At 43.7% G+C, this 18,448-nt stretch overlaps 2 long non-coding RNA genes across 2 annotated transcripts; both read right to left on the reverse strand.

Annotated features, from left to right (window-relative positions):
• Nucleotides 1–1,170: 1,170 nt before the first annotated feature.
• LOC107374293 (uncharacterized) lies at nt 1,171–2,440 on the reverse strand. The gene is made up of 3 exons (XR_001571490.3): nt 2,166–2,440; nt 2,030–2,092; nt 1,171–1,617 (listed from the first exon to the last, which is right to left on the reverse strand). It is a non-coding gene; the product is annotated as an uncharacterized lncRNA (long non-coding RNA).
• A 3,926-nt stretch (nt 2,441–6,366) lies between these two features.
• Nucleotides 6,367–7,438, reverse strand: LOC139062706 (uncharacterized). The gene is made up of 3 exons (XR_011516276.1): nt 7,362–7,438; nt 7,226–7,288; nt 6,367–6,813 (listed from the first exon to the last, which is right to left on the reverse strand). It is a non-coding gene; the product is annotated as an uncharacterized lncRNA (long non-coding RNA).
• Nucleotides 7,439–18,448: the final 11,010 nt, after the last annotated feature.

The raw sequence follows: 18,448 nt of genomic DNA on the forward strand, positions 1-18,448 counted from the left end.
CACAAAAAAGCATGAAAAAAGTTTTAAGGGGACAATGTGTAGTTTTAACCATTAATCTCTGGAAATATCCATCAATATGTTGTTGAAAATGAGTTAAATGATGTCCATTTGTTGAAAAGTATCTGTGGATTCTTAATATAAACATAAAAATTAGGTCTAAAATACATGGGAGTGGGTCCAAGTCTACGGACGACGCCATGTTTCCTTGTACGGGAGCCCTTGAGGACAAAATGCATTACTGATTTGTAATAAATGGTTAAAAAACTTTCACCATTCCTAAACGTTGTTGTTTTAGAAGAAGAACAACAACAAAATATCATTTCTATAGCGCCTCTCAAGATAAAAATCACGAGGCGCCTCACTAAAACAAATTTAGAATTTAGAAAATGATTACAAATATATTTTAAATGAGCAAAAAATAGACAATTGTGATTCTAATGTAAAGAAAGAGAGAGATTGAACAGGAAAGAGGGAAATCAGTGGATCCTGAGGAAGGTGGAATAGGTGGGGAGAGCAGAACAAGGAGAGGGTGATGCAGGTCACACAAAAGCCAGTCTGAACAGGTGAGTTTTCAGCTGCTTTTTAAAGGAGACCACTGAGTCCACTGATCTCAGGCTCAGGGGGAGAGAGTTCCAGAGTCTGGGGGCCACAGCAGCAAATGATCTGTCACCTTTGGTCTTTAGCCTGGTGCTGCACAACCAGTAGGCTTTGGTCACTGGACCTCAGGGACCTGCTGGGGGTGTAGGGACTAAGAAGGTCACCAATGTAAGATGGTGCTTGTCCATGTAAGGCCCTATAGACCAGAACCAGGATCTTAAAATGAACCCTGAAGTTGACTGGCAGCCAGTGAAGCTGGAGGAGAAGTGGGGTGATGTGGGTGTGTTTGGAGGACTTGGTCAGAAGCCGAGCACAGGCGTTCTGAACCACCTGTAGACGGTTCAAGTTTTACACATTTACCTCTTCACTCGTTGCCACAGATAAAAGGGAGCCTGATGTGCTCATCATTTTGCTCATCTTTTTGACCCTAGTGGGCATCCGTTTGTAACACTTTGGAAGCGCTAATGAATTAAGTTACATTAAGTATGGCTAGTGTATACTGACTTTATCAGAACCCAGGAACAACTGCTGGAGCTGGTTGTCAATAATAAAAGAATACACAACACATTGAAATAGTTTGCAAAGACAATATATTGAATAATTATAAATAAAATAAACAAACACAAATTAACAGGTTCCACTGCTGCAGCACTGATAAATAAGTTAAAGTGCACTTTGAAAGTTCTAGTTCTAGTGAACGTTCTAGAGGAACACTCTGACTTCGGTCTGATCCCCTGAATAGTTAACACTCCTTTGCAGGACTTGAAAATCCAATGAATTCACACCGAATTAATTGTCCAGGATGTGATCCGAGTGTCCATGAAAGTTATCCAAGCGCTTTGTCAAAGAGTACTGAAAAGGGAGGTGTGTGAATCCAAGAATTGATTAAGGAGTTGGGGGTGGACAGAGCGTTGTCTGAGACAACTTCCTACCAGACCAGTAGGAAGATGAAGGAGAGGTCTTCTGGCCCCTGGCCAATCGTTAGCTCGCCATCCTTAAACCCTTAAAGGGTCACCTGGCCTGTATCAAACAAACAGGACTAGTAAGACATCTTATTGCAAATAAGGTGTCATGTTTCCCTTCATTTCTTGTGTACACAATTAATTCTTATAAATACATGGTGTTAAAATCAATGTGCATAAACTGTACATTCAATACAAACCCATAATATTTTAGAATATCAGTAAAGCTGTATCCAAACCAATATACCGCTATAGAAATACCACATAGCTTGGACAAAGTTAGTATCCCACAAAAATGGCGACCAAGAACTTAGCTTTGAGTTCATCTGTGGTATTTAAAAACAAGATCATGCTCAATTGTTTGAAACAGCATTCATCATACATGGTATTGCATTCGCTACCAGCATGCAAACCACTAGCATGCTAGTTGCTAATATGACACAAACAAACACACTCATCTTAAAACTCACCAATTCCAGCTTCTGTATGGTGTATGATGACCCTACAAGGCTCCAGCTCACAGTTGTCGGTGTCTGAGTCAAGTAATATCTTAGTGAATGTCAAACAAATGCATTATGAAAAAGCTTTGGTTTTTGATGTACTGACCTGCAACAGCTCTGTCACTTGGCTTTCCCCCACATGTCTGCAGGGAGGAAGCCAGTGCAGGCCTTTGATCATGTGATCAATGTCACATGACTTAGGCATGGTGCATTAAATGACAGAAGAGTGTAGGAATTCACCATAACTTGGTAAAACACTGGGCTACACCCTCCCCCCTCAAATCCATGCACGTCCCGCTGCATGTTATCACTACACATGTATGACTGAAGAACCAGAATTGGTGGTAGTGGTGCCTAGAGCATCTGAGAGACCATGCAACAGAGATTGTACAACTGACACCAAAGGATTGCCAAGCTCTGAATATTGAAGTCGTTTAGGCGGTGACCTGTGACGTTTTGTACGCCTCAGAGACGTATCGGTAATAGGATCAGAGTCAGCAGACGTCGGTGATGTGCTCAAGGTAGTCACAGCAGTTGACTCGGCCAATACATCATCAGAGACTTCAGGATCATGAACGTCAGCTGACACATTTTCAGGGATGGGTTCAGATGAGTCATGTCGTTGGGTAAATGAGGGAGCGATGTCGGGTAGACCCTTGGTTGAGATATCTTCAAAAGCAGATCCCAAGGATTTTTCACTCTCGGGATATGCAGTTTCCACAGCTAATTCCTTTGTAGGAACGAGTTCTGGAGTGAGGACTGTAGGCGGTCCACTGGGGACAGACTCTGGGGGTCTGAAAAGTTTCTCTGCTGTAAACTCCATCCGTGGTGGGACAAGATGGACGAAAGCTGGTTCCATCCCATCTTCGTCGCCAAATTTGTAACACTTTGGAAGCGCTAATGAATTAAGTTACATTAAGTATGGCTAGTGTATACTGACTTTATCAGAACCCAGGAACAACTGCTGGAGAAGATGATCAAGTCGTCCAAAAACACTAGGACCTCTTTCAAATGCAAGTTTCCCATGCACCTTTCCATTAGTCTTTGGAACGTTGACGGTGCATTAGTAACCCCTTGCGGCATTCGATTAAATTCCCAAAATCCAATGGGAGTAACAAATGCTGTTTTGGCTTTGTCTGCTTCTTCCATCTCTATCTGATAATAACCAGATTTGAGATCAAGCACAGAAAACCATTTTGAGCCATTAAGAGCTGTGAATGATTCCTCCAAATTGGGCAATGCATATGCATCTTTAACCGTTTGTAAATTGAGTTTACGGTAATCAATGCATAATCGAATGTCTCCATTTTTCTTCCTGACAACAACTATTGGTGACGAAAATGGGGACTCTGACTCCCTGATAACACCAGCATCTAGAAGCTCTCGAAGATGCTTACGAACAACTTCTAAATCCTGTGGATGAATTGGTCTCGCTTTATGTTTAAATGGAGTGTCATCATGAAGATTGATGCAATGTTTCACTTGTTTAGTGCACCCAAAATCTAAGTCATGAAGTGAGAAAACCTCAGACATGGCATTTAGCTTCATGGTTATCCTTTCCTTCCACTCTGATGGTATTGGCGACTCGCCAAAATCAAAACTAAGAGGTGACATTTCCTGTTCTTCAGTCACATAATGCTCTGAGATAATGCAGTTATAGGCTCCTAGTTCAGCAATGACACTTAGAGCTGGAATCCAAATGTCTTGCTCTGTGCTGTTGAACACTACAACGGAAACTTGGGTATGTGACCCTGCTTGAAGGGCAACCAGACAGTTACTGACACACAAACCACCCGGCAGGCCTGAACCCGGATGCTGAATGACAGCACACTGACTAACTGGACTAGAAAATTTAGCAGTACCTTCAACCACCATTGTGCTACCGGCTGGAATTAACACAGGGGTTTTACTACAGGTGGTCACAACACCAAGATGATCATTATGACTCTGTTGATGTGTCACTTGGAGAGTCTGTAGAACTGCGTTGTAGCCATAAGAAGTAGGCTGAAACGTTGAACAGGTGCTGGAGGAAAATTGCTCATGGAGGATTTCAAGGGTGTTCATGCCAATAAGTATGGCATTTGGAAAATTAGGTCTCACATCAGGAACGACCAGTGCAAGGGTTTTAACAGTGAAGTCACTTCCAAGAAAATCTTTCAGAAACGTTATGGAAGTTTCAATATACCCAAGGTATGGGACACACTGACCAGCAGCCCCTTCCACTTGCAGTAGCTCATTTAATGGATGGACTGGTTGATCTGTGAAATACTTGTTGTAAAAAGAAACTGGAATGGTGGTAACTTGTGAACCAGTGTCCAAGAGACACTGACAGTTGTGACCATCAATGTTGACTTCTGCTGTGCATCTGGAACCGATTAACCCCTGGGGTATTCTAGTCTTCGCCTTGGACTGCCGTTCTGCACATTTGGCACGACTTTCCTCCTTTGCGGGACGTAGTTGGTCCAGCTCAGCTCCCATTTGCCCCTCAATAGGAACTGGACTTAGTTTAAATGTTTAGAAGCAGAGTAATTTCGCTTCTGGAATTTTTGCTGCTTGCTGTTAAGTTGTTTCCGCTTCATACTGACTAATGTTGGATTTGGTTCATTTTCACATTGTGGCTTAATGTGACCATCCTCTCCACAACGGAAGCAAAACCCAGGTTTAGGGCTGGAAGTGGCAGGTTTACCAGATTTAACAAACTTCTTTTGCTCAGTCTTTGGGGCGGGGATGGCAGCAGAAGGCAGGTTGACATCCGACCGAGTTGCCATCAAAGCTCTTAGCTGCTGCTGTATGGCTGTCATCTGTTGGGAAAGCTGTTTAGTCAGGGCACTCAGAGCAGAACAAAGGTTTGTGTCTTCTCCAGTATTAACAAACTGTGCTTGTGCAGTAACTTTTTGTCTCACTGTCCCCAGATGTTGCTTCATCCTTAATGTTTTTGCTGCCTCTCTGTCCTCTTCAGTTCGAAGGAGTAATAAAAATTCAGCAAATTTTGGGGGTACGTCTTTTCTTTGTTTAAGTTGCAGTTCTGCTATTAGGTTATTGTCCCAACATCCCCTGCAGAATTGATTCAGGAGTCTTTTGTCCATGTCATCTTTTGAAACACCACCTCTTTTTGCAGCACATTGTAACGCCACTTGCAGGCGTTGTAAATAGGCAGAAGGCTTTTCACCACTATCCTGAAAAGTATCCAGAAATTTTGCATATAGCTCTTCTCCATCTTGCACAGTGCCATAAGCGGAGTCCAGCTGTTTCATATAACCGTTAGGTAGTGTGTCAAGACTCAGATGCTTCACCATGTCAGAGGCAGGAGGCAGCAGACTATCACAAATCAGTCTGGTGCGCTGCAAGTCTGACATGGATGGATCATTCAAAGCTAATTCAACAGCTGACCGCCATGTGTCATAGTCTGTCTCGTGAACTGGCCTAGGCACTTTACCAGAGAATGTTCTCAGTCTATGGGATGCATGCAAAGAGTGATCCCCACTTCGGACAACATGCTCCACAACATAGCGTTGCACTCCAGGAGGATTGAGATCACCAATATCATTGGAAAAACCACCTTGTGCTCCAACACCACTAGAAACAGGGGACAACTTTGGGGGAAAATCAGGCAAGGAAGGAGGAATCACTGATTTAGAGGGTTTTGAATCTGCAGATTCTTCCTTTTTTGCACTCAATAAAGTCTCTGGTTTGAGTTCTGCAATAGACTGACTTATTTGAGACATCACTTCATTAAGAACTTCAGCATAATTCCTTCCAGACAATTTGGCAACTTTTTGCAGGTCTGCTAGGTAGGCATTTGTTTTAGAACCACCCACTGCTGAAGAATAGATATCAGACAGGCTCTCAATTCTAAATGTATCACCCTCATCTGAAACAAATGTGTACGGTAAAATTTGAGACAACTGTACCAAAGATGAGCCGGCAGTGAACTCAATAACAAGCATCTTGTCGAATTCAGATTCTGATGCATCTATAGTAACCTTACGGTTAATGTTACCATACTGTTCAAGAAAATCTATTACTTCATCAACTGGCTGTTCAGGTAGCCCATCAATTAAAACGGCATTTGGAATTTTAATGGCAAGAGTCTCAAATATGTCCATTGTTGATTTTGGATTGGTGAGTTTTAATCTTCAATTATTGAACAAACAGCTCCTGGCTGGCTCGCCAAATTTGTAACACTTTGGAAGCGCTAATGAATTAAGTTACATTAAGTATGGCTAGTGTATACTGACTTTATCAGAACCCAGGAACAACTGCTGGAGCTGGTTGTCAATAATAAAAGAATACACAACACATTGAAATAGTTTGCAAAGACAATATATTGAATAATTATAAATAAAATAAACAAACACAAATTAACAGGTTCCACTGCTGCAGCACTGATAAATAAGTTAAAGTGCACTTTGAAAGTTCTAGTTCTAGTGAACGTTCTAGAGGAACACTCTGACTTCGGTCTGATCCCCTGAATAGTTAACACTCCTTTGCAGGACTTGAAAATCCAATGAATTCACACCGAATTAATTGTCCAGGATGTGATCCGAGTGTCCATGAAAGTTATCCAAGCGCTTTGTCAAAGAGTACTGAAAAGGGAGGTGTGTGAATCCAAGAATTGATTAAGGAGTTGGGGGTGGACAGAGCGTTGTCTGAGACAACTTCCTACCAGACCAGTAGGAAGATGAAGGAGAGGTCTTCTGGCCCCTGGCCAATCGTTAGCTCGCCATCCTTAAACCCTTAAAGGGTCACCTGGCCTGTATCAAACAAACAGGACTAGTAAGACATCTTATTGCAAATAAGGTGTCATGTTTCCCTTCATTTCTTGTGTACACAATTAATTCTTATAAATACATGGTGTTAAAATCAATGTGCATAAACTGTACATTCAATACAAACCCATAATATTTTAGAATATCAGTAAAGCTGTATCCAAACCAATATACCGCTATAGAAATACCACATAGCTTGGACAAAGTTAGTATCCCACAAAAATGGCGACCAAGAACTTAGCTTTGAGTTCATCTGTGGTATTTAAAAACAAGATCATGCTCAATTGTTTGAAACAGCATTCATCATACATGGTATTGCATTCGCTACCAGCATGCAAACCACTAGCATGCTAGTTGCTAATATGACACAAACAAACACACTCATCTTAAAACTCACCAATTCCAGCTTCTGTATGGTGTATGATGACCCTACAAGGCTCCAGCTCACAGTTGTCGGTGTCTGAGTCAAGTAATATCTTAGTGAATGTCAAACAAATGCATTATGAAAAAGCTTTGGTTTTTGATGTACTGACCTGCAACAGCTCTGTCACTTGGCTTTCCCCCACATGTCTGCAGGGAGGAAGCCAGTGCAGGCCTTTGATCATGTGATCAATGTCACATGACTTAGGCATGGTGCATTAAATGACAGAAGAGTGTAGGAATTCACCATAACTTGGTAAAACACTGGGCTACACGTTGTTAAGGTCTTACTCCAACACAAAATACAGCTTCCTTGAAACAGTTTAGGTATCTACTGCCCCCATCACCAGGAAAAATACACATTGTCACTTTAAGCTAAGTTTTCCAAATTTGCTATTGCAGCTTTAACCAGTGTGCATTTTACAATCAGAGTAAATCTCACTGTAATCTCGGTTTCAGTTTCAAGGTGCATGTGATGGTCCCTTGAGTGACGCTTCCCAGTACGTAGCAGCCATGCACGTCGTTGGAGCCTTCATTAGATGGAGCCGCTCTTCTCTGTGAGGCCAGCCTGGTTCACAGAGTGAGGACTGGGGGTGGGGGTCCTGCGGTGTTTCACAGACCATGCTCCCTGATTGATGTTTTTATAAGTAAGACCTTGCACTGCTTTCCCCCTGGGTCGTGCCTATGCTTCCTGGCATCAATCACACATCATTTCCATTCTCTCGCCGTCTCCTGACAGAAATACTGTAAAGGTGATATATGTATGTGTGTGTGTGTGTGTGTGTTAAGTAATTATTAAGTGTCCTGCTACACTAATAAATCATTTCCATCATACCAACACCTTATTTCAAACCTTTTTCCCATGCACCGTTCACCAATACTTTACATTGTCGCCCATTTTTCTGTAATTACATCAGTGGTGTTTTATGTTTGTGGTGCAGTCGTGTTTCTGGGGGACGAATAACAACGATGCAACAGTCTGGGAGCGAACCAACACGTCTATAGGATGTGTTTGAAGGCCTTTGGACTGCTGCGGTGTTAATGAGATGGCTGCTATCAATCAGTGCTGCAGGAGATGACTGTAAATAAGGCCATGGGACGAGTGGTGACAGGCGGACCCGCTCTGCTCCCTCTCATTTACTCTATGTAAACATGTGTCAGTGTGACAGAGGTCAAGGTTTGGGGTAAATCTGATCATGTCCTCATAATACAACATCCCAGCCCTGCGGCGCTGGATGAAACTCAACACGCTGCACATGAAGAGCAAATGGAAGAAAAGGAAGAGGGTGAAAACTGTGTTATTACAGAAACTGACTTTGCTGCTTTGGTTTCGGGTCAGACTTGGATCATAAGCTGCAGCTTGTCATGAAGTGATTTTAGTAAAACTGCTGCTTTTCTTATGAAGAGTCTGATGCTGTGTTTGGCGTAGCTTAAATATGGTTTTAATGTTGACCCACTTTTGCTGGGTAAATGTTTTCTAAACTACTCAGCACAATCATCTTTCTGCTGACCAAATGCATCATTAGACGGGCTTCAGCAGCAGCCATATTTAGGACAAATTACGGGTAAGTACACTTATCAAACTCACAATCAGCCATGTGTGATTCATTTAAAGGAAAAAACATTCAATTTCATAATCTGCCATGAATATAACCCAGCACGTTTTATTTTTTCCTCCGGATGAAAACCTAAACTGCTTTTTTATATGCTTACGGCATTTTTTCATTACACTGCCTCATTTCATGGATAATGTTGGTATTATCACAAGAACAGCAGTCAGTGAGGGGGAGTTGCTCTAGGATTGCAAGCGTCCCAAGACAGGGCAGGGGACAGAGTGGAGGGCCAACAGCCCTTCTTCTCCCTCACGGTAAAGGCTTTAAAGCAGTCGGCAGCAGTATCACCCGCCTGCCTTATTGCCTTGATCCAAGTGGGTGAAGCTGGTCCAAGCGCTGCTGTTGGGGAGGTGAGGCACAGACGTGAAGAGGTGGAGGACACAGAGGAAGAGTTGAGGAAGACAGAGTGGCAGAGGAGAGTGTGGGAGAGAGAAGAAGAAAGACTGAGCAGGACATGTCCCTTGCCCTCCTGAGAGAGGACATGAAATATCAGAGGGAGGCCAAGGAGAGAACTGACTGCCTTTTCTGTCTCCTGGAGAATGCTTCCCAAATAATAGCCCAAGCTATTTTATGTTTTTCCATTCTTGTAATAGGATCTCATTTTACATTATATGTTCATATGTTTAAAATATGTTCCACATTTTTATTTACGTTCAGATATTTTATAATGTTCCAAGTGTTGTAATAATTTGAAAATATTAGGTCAGATGACAAGACTACAAAGTCTACCATCGACCTGCGACCTAGGCTGCCCTGGTACCAAGTGTACCGATGGGCATCCTTATGTTCGAACATGGTGTTCGTTATGGCCAAACTGCGGCTTGCACAGAAGTCCAATAATGAAACACCACTCGAGTTCAGATCAGGCGGGCCGTTTTTCCCAATCACACCCCTCCAGGTCATGCTGTCATTGCCCAGGTGAGCATTGAAGTCCCCCAGCAGGACAATGGAGTCCCCAGATGGAGCACTATCTAGCACTCGTCCCAAGGACTCCAAAAAGGGTGGGTACTCTGAACTCATATTTAGCCCATAAGTGCAAACTACAGACAGGACCCGTTCCCCGACCCGAAGGCACAGGGAAGCTACCCTCTCGTCCACCGGGGTAAACCCCAACACACAGGCAGAGAGTCTTGGGGCTAACAAAAAGCCAGTTTTGAAAAGTTTTGAATTTGCACCGTCATCCTGACATCACTCACTCCTGCCTATACTGCCTATAAAGGACACAAAGACATATTTTGAAAGATTGTTACTGTTTATATTGACTGTTTATTCAATAAATTAGGCCTGCTTTTCAAACCTTAGCTCTTTTATATCTTTCATATTCTATGTATTATACTTACTGTACACACCACATTACACTTTGCTGATTATTCCACATAGTTGGATATTAAACTGCATTTTGTTGTTCCAGTATTGGTCATTTTAGGTTAGTCCAGTCATCCAGAAACAAGATTCAGGGTGGGTGACTCGGCTAATATCTCCCGCTAACACCACAGACATATTGGACCTGAAAAATATTTTTTTCTACCTCAGAGATAAGTACTTGTAGTTGTTCGCTACCATTTTAGTCTGGACTGTACGTAGCATTACTATGATAAATATATAGTTACCACTTAAAATCATTCTAGTTATTACCGTGTTGAATTCAATTTAATTACGTTAACAACTTTGTTCAAATGACCATGTCAGTCTTCAGTTCTCACTGCCTCCTGGCTGCGGTCTGTGTAGCTAGCTAAAAACAGAATGAACAGCTGAGGCTCTGTCCTCTGAGCACATACTTAGTATTTTGATAGAATTGAATTCATGACATTTTTATCATTCACATATTTTTGTTTCTGCTGTTGGACGATATAACAAGTATGAATTACTGAGTGGAGCGCGGGTCCGGTAGACTACCTGCTATCCGTTGCTATCCCGAAGCTCTCGTCATGTTCGCTCTTCTCATCGCATGAGTGAAAAAAACAAAAGCTCTCCGCTGCTCCTTTGTCACTCAACAGAGAGAAGGAGAAAAACCTCTCGCTCTATAAACTGCGATAAAGCAATACTCGTGAACCGAGTCGCTACTTTTGGCCCTTCTTTAGAGAAATAAATCTAGGCGTGAAAAATCTGTAAATCTAGCCAAAAAGACAGTTGGAAAAACAGAAGTGGAACTGGAACTGAAGGAGAATATGCAATCTGATTGGTTGGAAGCGTCATGTGGGGCGCTGTGCCAGCTAGATGCAGAAATTAAAGGAGAGGCGCTACAGCCCAATATTGCCCAAAATGTTTAATCTGTTTGTTTATCCACAAGGAGGGAAAATTATTTTCCAGGACAACTCAAAAATTTCCAGGACATTTTGCAATTCCCCCCATTTTCCATGTGTTTTCCACGACTGGAAAATTGGACTATAATTTTCCAGGTTTTCCAGGACACGTGGGAACCCTGTACATGTTAAAATGATAGTTAGCTAGCTCCTTTGATAAACTCAGCTAGTAAAAGGAAAAAGGCGGCAGTGACCTAAAATACAAAAATATAATTTAACTTACAGAAAAAAATGAAGTGCTCTGGTTCTGCGACGGGCTCCAAACCAATCTCCACAACTTCAGCTCGCTGTGCACATATGCGCTGACAGCGAGCTGCGCTGAGCAGTGCCCAGCTCAGATGTTCAGATGGGAATCTTTTCTTGGGTGATTTAGCTACATCTGTGATGTGCGTAGAATAAAATGTCAGTTCGTCTGCATGCGTCGGGGTAATTCTTTCTGTTCTTTCTCCGTCAAAATAAACGGTCAAATACGGGAACTATCCGGTCAACACAAGCCCTGCTTTTAACTGTTTTGTTTTCTTGTGAAAATTTTTGGAAAGAGATAAAATTTAACTTGATTACCACCAGAGCCAGTGCGCCGTCATCTCCATGACGGTAAATGAGGGAAAAACAAATTGATCAGACCCTGCACGTCTTTTAACACATTGGTCAGGATTGACGCACTTTGTTTTCATTTAGTTGGTTAAAAAAAGTCGGGCTCGGGTCGGGCCAGAGAATCCTGAAAACCTTTTAGGACCGGGTCGGGCTGGAGCTCCACCCCCTCGGGCCGGGCTGGACACGGGCTCAGATTTTAGGCCAGGCCTCTACCCAGCGGGATACCCTCTAGTAAACAATTCTCATTTGTAAACAAAAATAAAATTCAAGAGTTTAATACAGAACTGATTTATTTAGATATTTCTTTTATATGTACATGTTTAATCTTCCTTAACCATTTTTTCTAGCAAAGTAAAAAGCCTGTTAAAATTCTCCCTTCTCTCCTGTGCCCTCTGCTGCTCTGCCTCCCTCTGCAGCCTCATGTCCTCCCTGATCAGCTCCAGAAGCTGGTCATTGCTGTCACCTTCCCCTGGATGCCCGTTTTCTCCAGAATAGTCTTAACAAACATGTAAGAAAAAAAACAGGAAGAGAAAAGATAGAGAAGAGGACAACGGGTTATTCCTTTCATGCTTTCGCAGAAAAAACTAAACTCCAACGAGTTTTTAAAATATGAGTGTCATGTCCCTGAGCAGAGGTGAGTTCCACCATCTCCTCTCACCAGAATCTGAGTTCATTCTCCGCAGGTGGGGAGCAGAGGGAACTACAGCTGCAGATGATTCCCTAATCAGGAGCACGGGTTTAAAAGGACGGAGACACTTCATTTCGCCGGATGATTGTACCAGTTCAGGTAGCACCAGCCACTCGATTCTGAAACTTTGAAACTTGTTAACTCGTGTTTTGACTCGCCTTCGACTTTTGGATTATCGACCTTGGATTGTATTTTCGGATTTGGATTATTCCTTACACCTGTTTGTCTCGCTCAGGATCACCTCGTCATCTCTCACCCTCGCTGTCTTCACTTCTGGAATTATTCAACACGTTTCATCCTCGTCCGGCGGAGGACCACAAACTCCATCCGTGTACCTTCTACTCTCGGCGCTTAACACCCACTGAGAGCAGGTATGACGTTGGGGACAGGGAGTTACTGGCCGTAAAACTGGCTTTAGAAGAGTGGAGACATTGGCTGGAGGGGGCTGAACTACCTTTAATCATTTGGACTGATCATAAAAACCTGATCTATCTCAAAGAGGCAAAAAGACTGAACCCTCAACAGTACAGGTGGTCTTTGTTCTTCTCCCGTTTTAATTTTGTTCTATCCTATAGACCGGGGTCTAAGAACGTGAAGCCTGATGCTCTGTCTCGACAGTACGCCTCTGAGGACGAGACGGCTCCTTGCACCATTCTGCCTACCTCCTGCATTGTTGCAGGAATAACCTGGCCCAAAAGAGACCAGGTCCTGGAGGCCCTTAAGACAGATCCCGACCCAGGTAACGGACCCTCTAACAAACTGTTTGTTCCCCAAGGATTATGGGGAAAAGTTATCCACTGGGCTCACACCGGGAGATTTTCCATCCACCCCGGAGTGGGACGTACAGTGGCTCTGATCAGGCGATCTTTCTGGTGGTCCTCCCTCTACAGAGACGTGAAGGAGTATGTGTCAGCCTGCCACGTCTGTGGCCAGCAAAAGGGCTCTAACCAGCCTCCTGCAGGTCTGCTCTGTCCTCTACCAGTACCGTCCCATCCTTGGTCCCATATCGCCTTGGACTTTGTTTGTGGGCTGCCACCTTTGCATGGTTTTACTGTTATTTTAACTGTGGTAGACAGGTTCTCCAAAGCCTTTCATCTGGTGCCGTTAAAGGCCCTCCCTACCTCTGCCGTTACGGCCCAGCTTTTAATTAAACATGTTTTTCATCTGCACGGAATCCCAACAGAGATCCTCTCTGATTGTGGTCCCCAGTTCGTGTCCCGCGTCGGGAAGGAGTTCACCACCGCCTTGGGAGCCCAGGTGGCCCTGACCTCGGGGTTTCATCCGCAAACCAACGGACAATGCGAGCGGATGAACCAGGAACTGAGCGCCATGCTTTGCTGCATCTGTGCCACCAGCCCGTCCACCTGGAGCGAGCATTTGGCTTGGGTCGAGTATGCCCATAACAGCCATGTCTCCTCCGCCACAGGTCAGTCTCCTTTCGAGTCCTCCCTCGGGTATCAGCCCTCTCTGTTCCCCCTTCAGGCAGAAACCGCCCTCACCACTCCTCAGTTCCTTCGTCGGGCCCGTCGCATCTGGGTTGCCATGAGATCGGCCCTTCAACGGACCGCGGAGAGGAACCAGCGACTGGCTGACCGACACCGCCGCCCAGCTCCCACTTACTCTCCCGGTCAAAGGGTCTGGCTGGCTTCCAGGGATGTCCCGCTAAAAGCTACCTCCAGGAAGTTTTCTCCAAGATTCCTTGGTCCCTTCAGAGTGTTGGCGGTCCCTAGCCCGATGACCATGCGTTTGGAGCTTCCTTTGTCACTCCGGATCCATCCTGTGTTCCACGTTTCCCTGGTGAAGCCCGTCGTTTCCAGCCGTCTGTGCCTGGCTCCGGCTCCACCTCCTCCTGCTCAGCTCTACAGAGGCGGACTGGTGTACAAGGTTCGGCGCATCCTCGACTCCCGCCCCCATGGTCGGGGTCTCCAATATCTCGTGGACTGGGAGGGATACGGCCCGGAGGAACGTTCCTGGATTCCCTGGTCCTACATCGAGGATCCCTCTCTCATCTCCGACTTCGAGGCCTCCAGATCCCATGCTGGGACGCCAGGGGGCGTCCGTTGGGGGGGGGGGGGGGGGGGGGGGCACTGTCATGTCCCTGAGCAGAGGTGAGTTCCACCATCTCCTCTCACCATAATCTGAGTTCATTCTCCGCAGGTGGGGAGAAGAGGGAACTACAGCTGCAGACGATTCCCTAATCAGGAGCGCGGGTTTAAAAGGAGGACGGAGACACTTCATTTTACCGGATGATTGTACCAGTTCAGGTAGCACCAGCCACTCGATTCTGAAACTTTGAAACTTGTTAACTCGTGTTTTGACTCGCCTTCGACTTTTGGATTATCGACCTTGGATTGTATTTTCGGATTTGGATTTGGATTATCCCTCATACCTGTTTGTCTCGCTCAGGATCACCTCGTCATCTCTCACCCTCGCTGCTTTCACTTCTGGAATTATTCAACACGTCTCGTCCTCCTCCGCCGTTCCTGTTCGGTCTTCCCTCTGCTGCCGCCTCACTCCTACGAAATCCCTCACCCTCTGCTCAGCGTCCTTCCCGGCTTCCCTTCCCCTCATCATTCAACCTGAACACCTCAGAGACTCGAGCCATCTTGGCTCCTCAGCACAGGACTTCCCTGTTGCAGTTTTCAGTTACCATTTATAATAAAGACATTTTTACTTTACTACTTTGGACTTGTGTGATGATTCTGCATGTCTTGGGTTAGGCACTTACCTCGAGTCATGACAATGAGATGTTATTGTACCTCCATGCCACAGCCACCAAATACTTTGCTCCAGTGATCATGTGGTCCATCTCCGCCCTACGCTTAATAAATTCCCTGGTTTTCTCTTTTGTCCCTAAAATACAAACTCCTATTAAAATCAGGGGGAAAACGTAGCGGGAGAAGTACGACACCGAGCGGCCGAACATACGAGCCAAGACCGCAATACAAGCGCTTTTACTGTAACATTTCTAACTAAAAGAACATTCATGTATCACAAAAAGCCCTTAACCTAACAGTTTTCAAGTTTATACTGACATTTATATGCGCAATCCTCCCGACAGCTCCCGCTTCACTGTCCGCCATTGTTTTTAAAAGTTCTACCATCCGGCCCACAAGGCATCTTGGGAAATGTAAACCATTGAAGGATACACCGGACCCATCCTTCATACAGGCGAAAAGAAGGCCGAATTCTTCGACCGCATTTGAAGGAGTCTTCGAATTGGGACAGGCCTGGCCGCGGCGCTGTGACGTAACCGGCCGACGAAGGATGCAGACCCTGAATTGAGACACAGCCATAGGCTGGCGTTAGCATAGGAGAGGCTAGCCATCAGGGTCCGTTGAGGAGGTAGGAAATCCAGCTAGTGGCCAGCCTAGGCACGCTAATGGTTAGCCTCTCCAATGCTAACACCAGTCCGTCCAGGCTAACGCTAGCCTATCCATGCTAATAGACAGCAGAGGAAGTGTTTGAGCCAGTCAATGACCAGCCGAGGGCTGCTAGTCCCTTGCGTATCTAGTAATAACGCCGGTAAAGGTGCTATTCCTCAGTAAGCAGCGCCAGCCTCTCAGTTACTGGCGCCAGCTTATCATTAATCAGATCAGTAGTTTGCTTCGGAATTTATATAGCCTTCTGCTGCTGGGCAGAAGTCTTAATTTGGCCCCCATACCGCGCCATACAGGTCTGCTGCAGGAGGAGCTACTCTTGAGTGTCCCTCCTGCTCTGCATCAGCTCTGATAATAACTGGCACAAAAACTTAACACGAACCAGTCTGTGACATTATAACGCACACAACACTCGCTTCGAGCCTGTGGCAGTGTGGACTGATTGTCTAAATTACGTGAACCACGTCCATATCTCTCTTACTTTGCATTTATAAATATAGCAAATCTAACTGCAAAATTACAGGAAGGGAATGATCTTTAGAAGCTTTTAAATGTAATTATTTAGCTTACTCACCTCAAATTGGGCCCAAAATCTCCGTTTTGAGGAAGCAGCAGTTGGCGGGATTCGTCTAATTACTGGAACGGCCTAGACTAATTTGTGAAATGCTCTTCAAACCAGCATAACCTGTTTCAAACTCCATCCCAGTTCAAACTCCATCAAGTTGGTGAAAGACTAACATGTAAAAAAAACACTTAACTACAATATTAACAGCCAAGCTACTAGAACTAAATAACTATAATACTAGAAATTTTGCTGGGACTCTGACTCTGCTAATGCTAACTACAGCACAACTCACTTGAGGCTAATCCAAGCCTGACTGCTACAAGACTGGTTGAGACCGCACGTCTACAACACTATTAGATGCTCATTTATACTAGTTATCGCTAAAAAAAGTTTATTTTGATGTGACTTGCTCTTTAAGGTGGACCCAGGAGGTCTGATAATATGGCGTGAAACATAACATAAAGTTGATTTAAAATAATTGAAATTTGAAAAAGATTATTGAAATCAATTTTTTTACAACCATGAACTTTATTTTAAACATATTTTGCTGTTGATTTTTTTATCAGAAGGTTGACAATGATAAACTGCAGGCCTAACTTTTTAGGCCTGTAGGCCTACTGATGTACAGATTTTTAAAATTAAAAATGGCCTACTATCAATTGTATTGTCTTTTACTGATGATAATTGCTTTTTCATGGTATTTACTGGTTGTATTATTACGGTGGACCCTATTTTTAACATATTGCTTCTGTAAAAATGAATGTTTTTGTTTGCTTAAAATCTACAGATCTACTATACTGTGAATTCCAATGTGCACAACCCCAAAAGATGTAGTTTTTCTTGAATGATACCGTAAAATTTAAGGTTTTCAGACATTTTCAACGTTACAAAATTTAATTGCAAAATGTACTGTATGTATATTTATTTATTTTCACAGAAAATAATTATAATTTCAACATTTTATTACAGTAAAAAACTGTTTTATCCTGTCTCACAATTAACAGTTATTGAATCTATGTAATATGGTAAAATGAAGTATTTGGTTGTACGCTCCAGTACCGTTGGAATTTGACAGTGTTTTGCTGTATATTTTACTGACTTTTTTTTACAGTGTAGCTTAACTACGGCCTGACAGGCCGAGAGTCCTCTGTGGTGCACACCGGTGCTGAATAAATCTAAATCATATGAGTTTTGCTGCATGTGAAGCTTGTTTAAAAGTTAGCAGCAGTGGTCTAAAACATCATCACAGGAGTGTCAAAGCGTGACCTGATGACAAGGTGTAAGGGCATGTGCTAGAGCATATTTAGTCATGGCGTGTTTAGTATTACAGAGAACTGCTGCTGATGTCTTGGTGCCAGACTCCACAGGTAACCTGCAGGAGTCCTTGTCTCTGCTGGTCAGTTTTCCCGTGCTCGTGATTACCAGCATATCAGGCAGGTTGTGTTTAGGAGGGTTTTTAAAGGCATCCACGTTGCAAGTCAGTGGTAGAGTAGCGTTGCTGTTATCCAATCAGAGGAGAGATGTTCAAATATCAGGAAATAAGACTCCAAATCCTGCCGTCTGAAGCTCAGCTGTGATGTGGCTCACTTCTAGTTCCTGGAAATGGTACACCAACGTTATTTGCCCGGAAATTCCAACAGTGGAAAGGAGCCTTCAGGAGCACCACATCACATGATCTTTTTGTTCATTTAGGAAAATAAGCCTCATCTGTAAACTGTCAAAGATGGTTTAGATTTTAGGATTTTCTCATCTTAAACCCATTTCTTCAAAAATGTCATGTTCTTTATGGAAAATCTTGGAAGTCTGCGTCACTGACTCACTCAGTTCAGCTTAAACTATGCCTTAACAGGATTTAGCTGCATGGCAGCTTCCAAGGGAAGTTAATTCCACTGGTTTGGCTTGTAAACAATAAAATAAAGTGAAATAAAAATAAAATTAAATGTTTTATTTCTGAAGAAAATGTTAAAACTCCAGGAAAAAAATAAAAAATAACTCAAAGAGACCGACTCTTTAAACTGTTTGTTCTAACAGCTTAGATGGTTTCACCTTTGTAGTAA

The sequence above is a fragment of the Nothobranchius furzeri genome, chromosome 14 (assembly GCF_043380555.1).
Source record: "Nothobranchius furzeri strain GRZ-AD chromosome 14, NfurGRZ-RIMD1, whole genome shotgun sequence".
Classification (NCBI taxonomy): Eukaryota; Metazoa; Chordata; class Actinopteri; order Cyprinodontiformes; family Nothobranchiidae; genus Nothobranchius; species Nothobranchius furzeri.